This window comes from Ranitomeya imitator, chromosome 3 (assembly GCF_032444005.1).
Source record: "Ranitomeya imitator isolate aRanImi1 chromosome 3, aRanImi1.pri, whole genome shotgun sequence".
In the NCBI taxonomy this organism is placed as follows: Eukaryota; Metazoa; Chordata; class Amphibia; order Anura; family Dendrobatidae; genus Ranitomeya; species Ranitomeya imitator.
In genome coordinates this window covers 707,693,795-707,703,624 of record NC_091284.1, presented here as the reverse complement: position 1 = coordinate 707,703,624, position 9,830 = coordinate 707,693,795, and the positions used below count along the sequence as shown (strand labels likewise).

Genomic DNA, 9,830 nt, shown 5'->3' with positions numbered 1-9,830 from the left:
ATATTGATATATTTACCTCTCCGGCGGCCCCTGGACTCAGCGCGGGTAACCGGCAGGCTTCGTTGTTCAAAATCAGCGCTTTTAGGACCTGAGAATCACGTCCCGGCTTCTGATTGGTCGCGGGCCGCCCATGTGACCGCCACGCGACCAATCACAAGCCGCTACGTCTTTGAAAGTCATTAACGCGCTCATTTTTAAAAATGAGCGCGTTAATAGCTTGCGGTGACGTCGCGGCTTGTGATTGGTCGCGTGGCCGCGACCAATCACAAGCCGCTACGTCTTTGAAAGTCATTACCGCGCTCATTTTTAAAAAATGAGCGCGTTAAGGACCTGCGAATGACGTCACGGCTTGTGATTGGTCGCGTGGCGGTCACATGGGCGGCCCGCGACCAATCAGAAGCCGGGACGTGATTCTCAGGTCCTAAAAGCGCTGATTTTGAACAAAGAAGCCTGCCGGTTACCCGCGCTGAGTTCAGGGGCCGCCGGAGAGGTAAATATATCAATATTTTTTATTTTAATTCTTTATTTTACACATCCCTATGGATCCCAGGGCCTGAAGGAGAGTTTCCTCTCCTTCAGACCCTGGGAACCATGAGAATACCTTCCGATACTTGATGTCCCATTGACTTGTATTGGTATCGGATATCGATATCGGCGATATCCGATATTTTTCGGGTATCGGCCGATACTATCCGATACCGATACTTTCAAGAATCGGACGGTATCGCTCAACACTAGTCAGAAACAAACAATCAAGATTTCTGGCTCTCACAGACCTGTAACTTCTTCTTTAAGAGTCTCCTCTTTCCTCCACTCATTACCTGTAGTAATGGCACCTGTTTAAACTTGTTATCAGTATAAAAAGACACCTGTGCACACCCTCAAACAGTCTGACTCCAAACTCCACTATGGTGAAGACCAAAGAGCTGTCAAAGGACACCAGAAACAAAATTGTAGCCCTGCACCAGGCTGGGAAGACTGAATCTGCAATAGCCAACCAGCTTGGAGTGAAGAAATCAACAGTGGGAGCAATAATTAGAAAATGGAAGACATACAAGACCACTGATAATCTCCCTCGATCTGGGGCTCCACGCAAAATCCCACCCCGTGGGGTCAGAATGATCACAAGAACGGTGAGCAAAAATCCAAGAACCACGTGGGGGGACCTAGTAAATGAACTGCAGAGAGCTGGGACCAATGTAACAAGGCCTACCATAAGTAACACACTATGCCACCATGGACTCAGATCCTGCAGTGCCAGACGTGTCCCACTGCTTAAGCTAGTACATGTCCGGGCCCGTCTGAAGTTTGCTAGAGAGCATTTGGATGATCCAGAGGAGTTTTGGGAGAATGTCCTATGGTCTGATGAAACCAAACTGGAACTGTTTGGTAGAAACACAACTTGTCGTGTTTGGAGGAAAAAGAATACTGAGTTGCATCCATCAAACACCATACCTACTGTAAAGCATGGTGGTGGAAACATCATGCTTTGGGGCTGTTTCTCTGCAAAGGGGCCAGGACGACTGATCCGGGTACATGAAAGAATGAATGGGGCCATGTATCGTGAGATTTTGAGTGCAAACCTCCTTCCATCAGCAAGGGCATTGAAGATGAAACGTGGCTGGGTCTTTCAACATGACAATGATCCAAAGCACACCGCCAGGGCAACAAAGGAGTGGCTTCGTAAGAAGCATTTCAAGGTCCTGGAGTGGCCTAGCCAGTCTCCAGATCTCAACCCTATAGAAAACCTTTGGAGGGAGTTGAAAGTCCGTGTTGCCAAGCGAAAAGCCAAAAACATCACTGCTCTAGAGGAGATCTGCATGGAGGAATGGGCCAACATACCAACAACAGTGTGTGGCAACCTTGTGAAGACTTACAGAAAATGTTTGACCTCTGTCATTGCCAACAAAGGATATATTACAAAGTATTGAGATGAAATTTTGTTTCTGACCAAATACTTATTTTCCACCATAATATGCAAATAAAATGTTAAAAAAACAGACAATGTGATTTTCTGGATTTTTTTTTCTCAGTTTGTCTCCCATAGTTGAGGTCTACCTATGATGTAAATTACAGACGCCTCTCATCTTTTTAAGTGGTGGAACTTGCACTATTGCTGACTGACTAAATACTTTTTTGCCCCACTGTATCTATAGGAAAATATTTAGAATTGAGAGACCTCAGTGGTTGATACCTTTTAATGGCTAACTGAAAAGATGGTAACAAATTGCAAGCTTTCGAGAATACATACGTCTCTTCATCAGGCAAAGACTAAAACAAATTCTGAAGAATTTGCTTTCCTGTATATCTATAGGAAGCATTTATATAACATGAAATCTGTGGATTTCATCACTAGTTAGAAAACATTAGTGTTATACACATTCTGGTCCATCATTTAACTACCTCTCCAAATGGTTAAGTGCTCCTCCTATAATGCTCTTTCCTAAAACAGCACCTCAATTTGGCCTATTGTCCCTCAATTCTCAGAGGCATCATTGAGTGGTAGGGCCCTGTTGGTAACCAAATTAGAAAGCCAAGGAGCTCATTTTGCCTTCAGCATAAGGCAGTTCCTGGACACTGGTGTTAGGTTACTCTCATTTTTTGCAGCTTTGCCTCTTGCTGCCACCCCTCCTCCAATGCTATTTCACCCAGCTACCAGCCCAGCCCCTCCTAACAAAACATGTCCAGTTTTGGAAAGTAGCTGCAGGGGGACTGTCCACTGGATTCCTGAATAGGCAGAATACATTAGGATTCTGCTAATGCTGGGGAGCTGAACAATGTGTTTCATGTGCCTCCATCCATGAAGGCAATATCAGTGCGATCCAACAATGGGTGAAATTAGAGGGAATATTAACATCACACCTGTCCTCGGCTGCATTCATTAGTAGATACTAACCACTGAGCCATTGTGCCACTAAAATAATCATCCATTGTTAAATTACATCCGGAGAGCGATCATTTTGGCCATGATCATCTGTTTTGGATCAACTTGGATCAGGGTACGTATAGTGCTAACCACCGAACCACTGTGCTGCCCAGTCTCAAAATTAAATATTCCTAATCTAATAGGAAAAATATCAAATTATAACAAATTGCACGCTTTGGAGACGACTAAGGTCCCTTCATTAGGCATAGATGCCTGATGAAGGGACCTGAGCAGCCTTGACAGCTTGCAATTTGTTACCATCTTTTCAGTTAGCCATTAAACTGTATCAACCACTCTCAAATTGTAATATCTTTTTAATCCAATAGGTGAACTCTGTAAAATGCTAAATGGGTTCATTTGTGTCCGAATACAAGGCCTACAGATACTTTATATTCTTCTCTATAGATCTGCAGTTTCTCTGTTTTGAAACTATTTATTTCACCAATGGATCACATGATATTCTTAATTATTTTTCATTTTATCTGATGGCTGCTGATGATTTACTATTATGTGATGATAGTATCTGAACAATGTGTTCTTCCAGTAACTATGGACTAAAATATTTCTAATTGATGAAAACAGACAATGAAATACATACATGGCAAACGGCAGCATTTTCTTTGCAAATATTTTAGTTGTGGTTTCACTGAGCATTTACAGTTTTAAAAGGCAATGAATTGTGTGTAGGCAATTAATACACCTAAGAATAGGGGGCATATTATAGACCCATATAGTCAGTGCTTAGCAACCCTAACAACTGTGCCCTGTGATCGATCACATAGTGTAGCCGGTCCCATAGAGGCCATCAGTTACACAAGGATGAGACTATTAGTGATTGTACTCCTTCCATGGGTCACAATCTAGTCCAACTTATCCCACTTATATTCAGCTTTGACTTACACAAGGTATATGAATGGTTTGATTTTCCCGCCACCTATATCATTCGTGTTCCCTTTACATCTCTCCACGTTTTAATTACAAATGGTTTCCATACAATGCTGCACAAGAGGTTTTTTTTTTAAAGAAATCAATTTTAGAACAAGTTTTTCGTTGATTGTCCTTCTGACAGCTATCACATAGAACGTCAGGGAATTGGTCGAATTTTGGAAGCTCTGCCAAGAGAGAAGCTCGTATAGCTCTACCAAAGCCATTCCCTATTATATATTCAATTTTTATATATCACTGATCTTGTTACAAATAGGAAAGAAACAGACCAGTGGCTCACAGGGCTGTGGGGGTCATAAATTCCCTTCTGTCGCCCTACAAATCTGTCACCAGAAAAATTGCCTGTGTCTGCAATCCTCTCTCTCCAGTGCAATTTTCTGGCTTTATTATGGGATGATCGCCCTGATAGTTCAGAGGACACATTAGGACATTCTACAATATATTACTAATAATATGGCATACCACCATCTAGTTACTAATAATATGGCATATTCTTCAGAATTCAAGCAGTTTTGCCAATACATAAATGTCCGAACCTTACATGGTCTTATTTTACCGGGCTCCCTGAAGTTGTTGGATGCCACCGATAATGTGCTCCGAACCTAACTTGTGTTTAGTAGTCGGTGACCCCCCCATTGATTTCTGGTGTCGAAAAAATCACAACTGACCACAGCGACTTGTGCATGCTCAAGGAGGCAGATTTTGCTTCCCTCCCATTCTCCCATAACACTCATTCTTTAAACCTTGCTTTTCCTTGCCCTGAAACCAGTGCTCAATAGGATGCAGATGACCATACTGTAGTAGGGGGACAAGAGACAGGAGCAATGAATGCATGATTAGTCACTTTTTCTCCCCTGCTGGCTAATATAGTTTTGGAAGGAGTCAAAAGCTGGAGGGATGTGGTAGGGGGAGGGGAGGCAGGGGGATGCCCTAGTGATTGCAGTCCAGGCAGCCTGCTGTCACACTCTCCCACTCTCTCACACACACATTGTCACAGTAAGAATGGTGAGTCCCACACAAGGCTTCGCTTTGGTCCTCTTGGCTTGGCACAGTGTGGATTACTAAACAGCACATTTGAAGCAGCATGTTCTCAGAACCAGGAGGTAAGGAGAGGCTTCTATCTGGATACATAAATGGTCTTTTTAAGGTCAGGATGTTCCCTGTTGCTTTAATGTGGAAGCAGCAGCTGTCCTACATCAGCATGATCTGCTTTCAACCCTTTTGTTGCCAATGGGGCTAGCGACGCAAACCCACCAGAGGTCAATAGGCATGATAGCGATTGTGCAAGCTCTGGGATTTTCAAGAATTAACAAAGACCGGATTTCCAGCCATTAGTTTCTGCGCTGTTTATGGTTTGCGACTTTGATTACCTGATTTTTTTTATTTTTTTTTTATTTCTGATTTATATGTAGCATTGATTTTCTATGCGAGGAGTACAGAAAGTTTCAGCGATGGATTCATTCCTATAAGGTTTTCATAGTTACGAATACAACGTGAACATGTAAACCTCCTCTTTGCATTATGTGTCCAATGGAAATGTAGGACTTTGTTGCAATTATATGGTAGGCTGGACTGTGAACATATATGTATGATTTTTGTGAATGAGGGGTTGGCAATAGTTAAGAGGAGTGGCGTCATGGCGTGCAATGTACAGTGAGCATAGCTCGGATCAATATATTTAACTTTTTACATGTATACACAGCAGGAACAGCATGTATGTATGTGTGTGTGTTATATGCAGAGCACTATATACGTGTGTGTATGTTTATATATATGTATATATATGTGTATACATATATAGGAGAAAATGTGCATAATATATATATATACATATATATATATATATATATATATATATATATATATATATATATACACTCTCTCGTTTTTTTAAGCATGTCCCTGTATTGTCATTCTAAAATTGATATTCTGCTATTTTTTTGTGCTGCGTCCTACCAACTCTATAAGCCGCCAGGATTTTAGACTGTAATTCTCCTTTAACTTAATGTATGAGTTATTGTAAGCTGACTGTGTACTTAGCGCATTCATGGACAATGCTTTCTGTGATGTCTGCAGGCTGGTGACTACCCCAGTAGCGGATGGGGCTAGTTGTTATGGAGCCAAAACAGTACAAGTATCAATGAATTAGTGAGAAGTCGTAATTTATATTTTTGCAGCATTTGCAGTTTTGAGCGATTTTCTATTATTTCATTTAATATTACCACTTACTCTTTTGCAACATTTCGAATCACACTTGTGTGTAAAATGTTGCAGATATGTTTTTTCATTTTGCGTTTCAGGATACAATTTGTTAGGGAAAATATTATACAATTGTTTAGCATCCCTGTGGGAGATGTCTATAGTGTAATAGTGGGATATATGCATTTACTCACTGATCCACTAAGGGATGAATATCTATTTTCCCCTTAGTGGATCAATGGATTACTAAATAATAAAGAGGGGCAAAAGCACCTATATTAAACCGCCTGTTCTAGGGCATCAGTGAGATCATCAAAATATGCGTTTACTCACTGATCCACCAAGAGGTGACTATCTATTAGTCCCTTTAGTGGATCAGTGGACTAATAAATTTTAAAGAGGGCCAAAATATATTAAACTAAACTGCCTATTCTAGGACATCGGTGAGATTATTTATTATTATTTATTATTATAGCACCATTTATTCCATGGCGCTTTACATGTGAGGAGGGGTATACATAATAAAAACAGGTACAATAATCTTAAACAATACAAGTCACAACTGGTACAGGAGGAGTGAGGACCCTGCCCGCGAGGGCTCACAGTCTACAAGGGATGGGTGAGGATACAGAAGGTGAGGGTAGAGCTAGCCATGTAGCGGTTTGGTGGTTACGAGATCATCGATATAAGAATTTACTCTCTGATTCACCAAGAGATGAAGTTTTATTAGTCCCTTAGTGGATCAGTGGATTAGTAAAGTATAAAGAGGGCCAAAAGAACCTATATTAAACCGCCTGTTCGAGAGCATCGGCGAAATCATCGACATATCCATGTAGTATTTGGTCTCATTGAAAGCCTACAGCTTTTTCTTTATCTACTAAACATTTGACTTTTACTTGTGAGCAGTGTAACAGACAACGGAAATTTGGGGCTATGGCAAATTTTTTACGGATTTTGGCCAAATTTTTGTAATGTCTCAATGTGGCTTTGGAGCCATGTGTTCAGTAAAGGTTAGGAAGTTGTGTGTGGGAGGAGGATAATACTAAGTAAATCTTTCAATTCTCTAGATGTTTGAGGGATGGCAAGCAATGAAGAACCAGGCTGACTACCTGGTTATAGTGATACAGCACGTGTGGGTAGTATATATATTATTTGTTACCCATTCTTGTGAATTAATATGAGCTCAGCCATGCCTACATCTAAATATAAGGCACAAATCCCAAGCGGAGACTACCTATTACTCACACGAGTCTTCTCAACTGATTGCTTGTGTACGTCATAGTACAATCCTGCAGAACAAACATTAAACATTAGGAAATTGGATCACTTTCATTTACATTCTGAAATTGTCATTCACAACTGTAGTATATAATACTCAACACTAACAACTGATATATATATATGACATATAGTTATTTTTAGGTCTTTTATATATCCTGAGGAAAAGTTTCAGGCTCGGCAGTGTTGATGTTGCAGAGTATGTTCTTGCACGGGAAGAAAACAAATATAATTTCATCACATTACACGTTGGGATCCGGAAGAAATCTTTTTATTCCCTCGGGAGATCTTGTGTTTCATATTAAGTCTCCAATTATTGCACACATGGTAAAATCTATTTATATCAACTCCTGTTAGTAAGGTCCTGTTGGAATTCTGAGGCCCTGTGTCACTGAGATTACGCAGATTCCACACCTCCTGCTGGATTATTTGATGTGGGAAAGGCTCAGGCTGATCGTTTCCATTTCCATTACAGCCTGAGACTGCACAGCTTGCTGTCCATCCGTGTATATAATGCACGAATCTACACCACAAACTCTCTGCTCGCAGTCATCTGGACTATTCCACCCATGTAACATTACCTGTTCTGCAGACAGAGAAGTTGGTTCTATTTGTATGTAACCCCTTCTCATGTACAGCACCATGGAATCAATGGTGCTATATAAATAAATAATATTAATAATAATAATAAGTGGATCATGTATGAGATACGTGCAAATCCATTCGTGAAATGGTGCAATCCTATTACCCGGAGCATGTTTTTTATTGGGGGGATAGCCCTATTAGAAGCCAAAGAGCCAAGGCTGAAAATAATGATACAGTCGTCTCTGACTCCTTGGTAGAATACGTGTAGAAAATCTGTCATCAACATCTAGATAACTTATATATAACGTATATATACAAATATATATGCATATATAGTCAGCTCCAGCTAGACCTAAGGCATGTCCATGCGTTAAGTATTTGCTGCAGGCATTTCTACATCAAAAACATGAAACTGCTTCAACTCTTCAAATGAAACATAAGCAATAAGAGCAGGAGACTTAAGAAGTATCATTCATTCATCATGCTACGTTTTCAAAAATATGAAGTGTGAACATGCTCTAATACTGCTAAATGTTTTCTGTGACTTAAAACTGTAAAATATTAGGGCCTGATTCATCATTTCATTTACCTTGTCTTTCTTTTTGCCCTGTTGAATTTTTCTTCAAATTCATCAAAATAGTAAATGCTTTCTTTTTCTTAAAAGTTGCACGATACTTAAAAAAAAAAAAAAACTACAAAAGATACACCATAGGGATAGAGGAATACTTTAAAAAAAAAATTGCTAATAATGAACTAGCAGGCAGGGTCCTCTCTCCTCCTGTACCAGTCGTGACTTTTATTGGGTAAGATTACTGTACTCGTTTTTAGTTTGTATACCCCTTTTCACATATAAAGCGCCATGGAATAAATGGAGCTATAATAATAATTAGGAGAAAAGTAAAGGAATTGGCGTTGAGCTTAAAAATGCATAAAAAAATGAAGAATCACAGAAAAAGGTGAAAATTAATGTTAAGTCAACCTTTTGGACTCATCGTATGAGAAAGATTGGTTCCAGTGATGAGCGAATGTGTTTGGATATCTGAGCATGCTCGGGTGTTATCCAAGTATCTCAGATGTGCTCGAATAATATGTTCAAATCCCCGCAGCTGCATGATTCATTGCTGTTAGATAGCCGCAAGACATGCAGGGATTGCCTGTTTGTTGGGTCATCTCCACATGCAGCTGTCTAACAGCCGCCAATCATGCAGCTGTGGGGATTCGAACATATTACTTGAGCACACCTGAGATAATTGCATAACACCCAAGCATGCATCTCGGGTGTGCTCGAGTAATATGTTCAAATCCCCGCAGCTGCATGATTCGTGGCTGTTAAACAGCTGCAACACATGCGGAGATTACCCAACAAACAGGCAATCCCCGCATGTCTTGCGGCTGTATAACAGCAATGAATCATGCAGCTGTATGGATTCAAACATATTACTCGAGCACACCCGAGATACTTGGATAGCGCCTGAGGATGATCGGAATACACAATATCCGAGCGTGGTTGCTCATCACTAATGGGATCAAATAATATTTCTGCATATATAAAGGTCTATATTATTGCCAAAACATGCAACCCCCACAGCCTTCAAAAACTAAACCTAGAGAACTATAGGGTTCTACGAGGATTTAAGATTGGTTCAGTAAAACCACAGGAGGTCCTAGGGTTGAGGCTGTCTTAATTACCCCTAAATGTGGCCGTACAATGGTGTGTACTGTGATTTATGGGTTCTTCTTTGATGCATTAATATCCCATTTAGAGTACAATCACATATGTGGGCATGAAGTGGAAACCCACCTTAGATACTGGATGGTTTCCAACCTATAATGATGAGCAGTCCTAGATCTTGTTTTTGGTTGTGAAGGGCTTGATATGAGATATTCATTTTGCCAA

At 40.4% G+C, this 9,830-nt stretch overlaps 1 long non-coding RNA gene across 1 annotated transcript in view; it reads left to right on the top strand.

Moving 5' to 3' along the window:
• The first annotated feature begins 4,849 nt into the window (after nucleotides 1–4,849).
• Nucleotides 4,850–9,830, top strand: part of LOC138672286 (uncharacterized) — a 120,923-nt gene continuing 115,942 nt past the window's right edge. Inside the window, exon 1 of the long non-coding RNA XR_011319690.1 lies at nucleotides 4,850–4,974. This is a non-coding gene — a long non-coding RNA (uncharacterized lncRNA). The remainder of the gene's footprint in view (nucleotides 4,975–9,830) is intronic.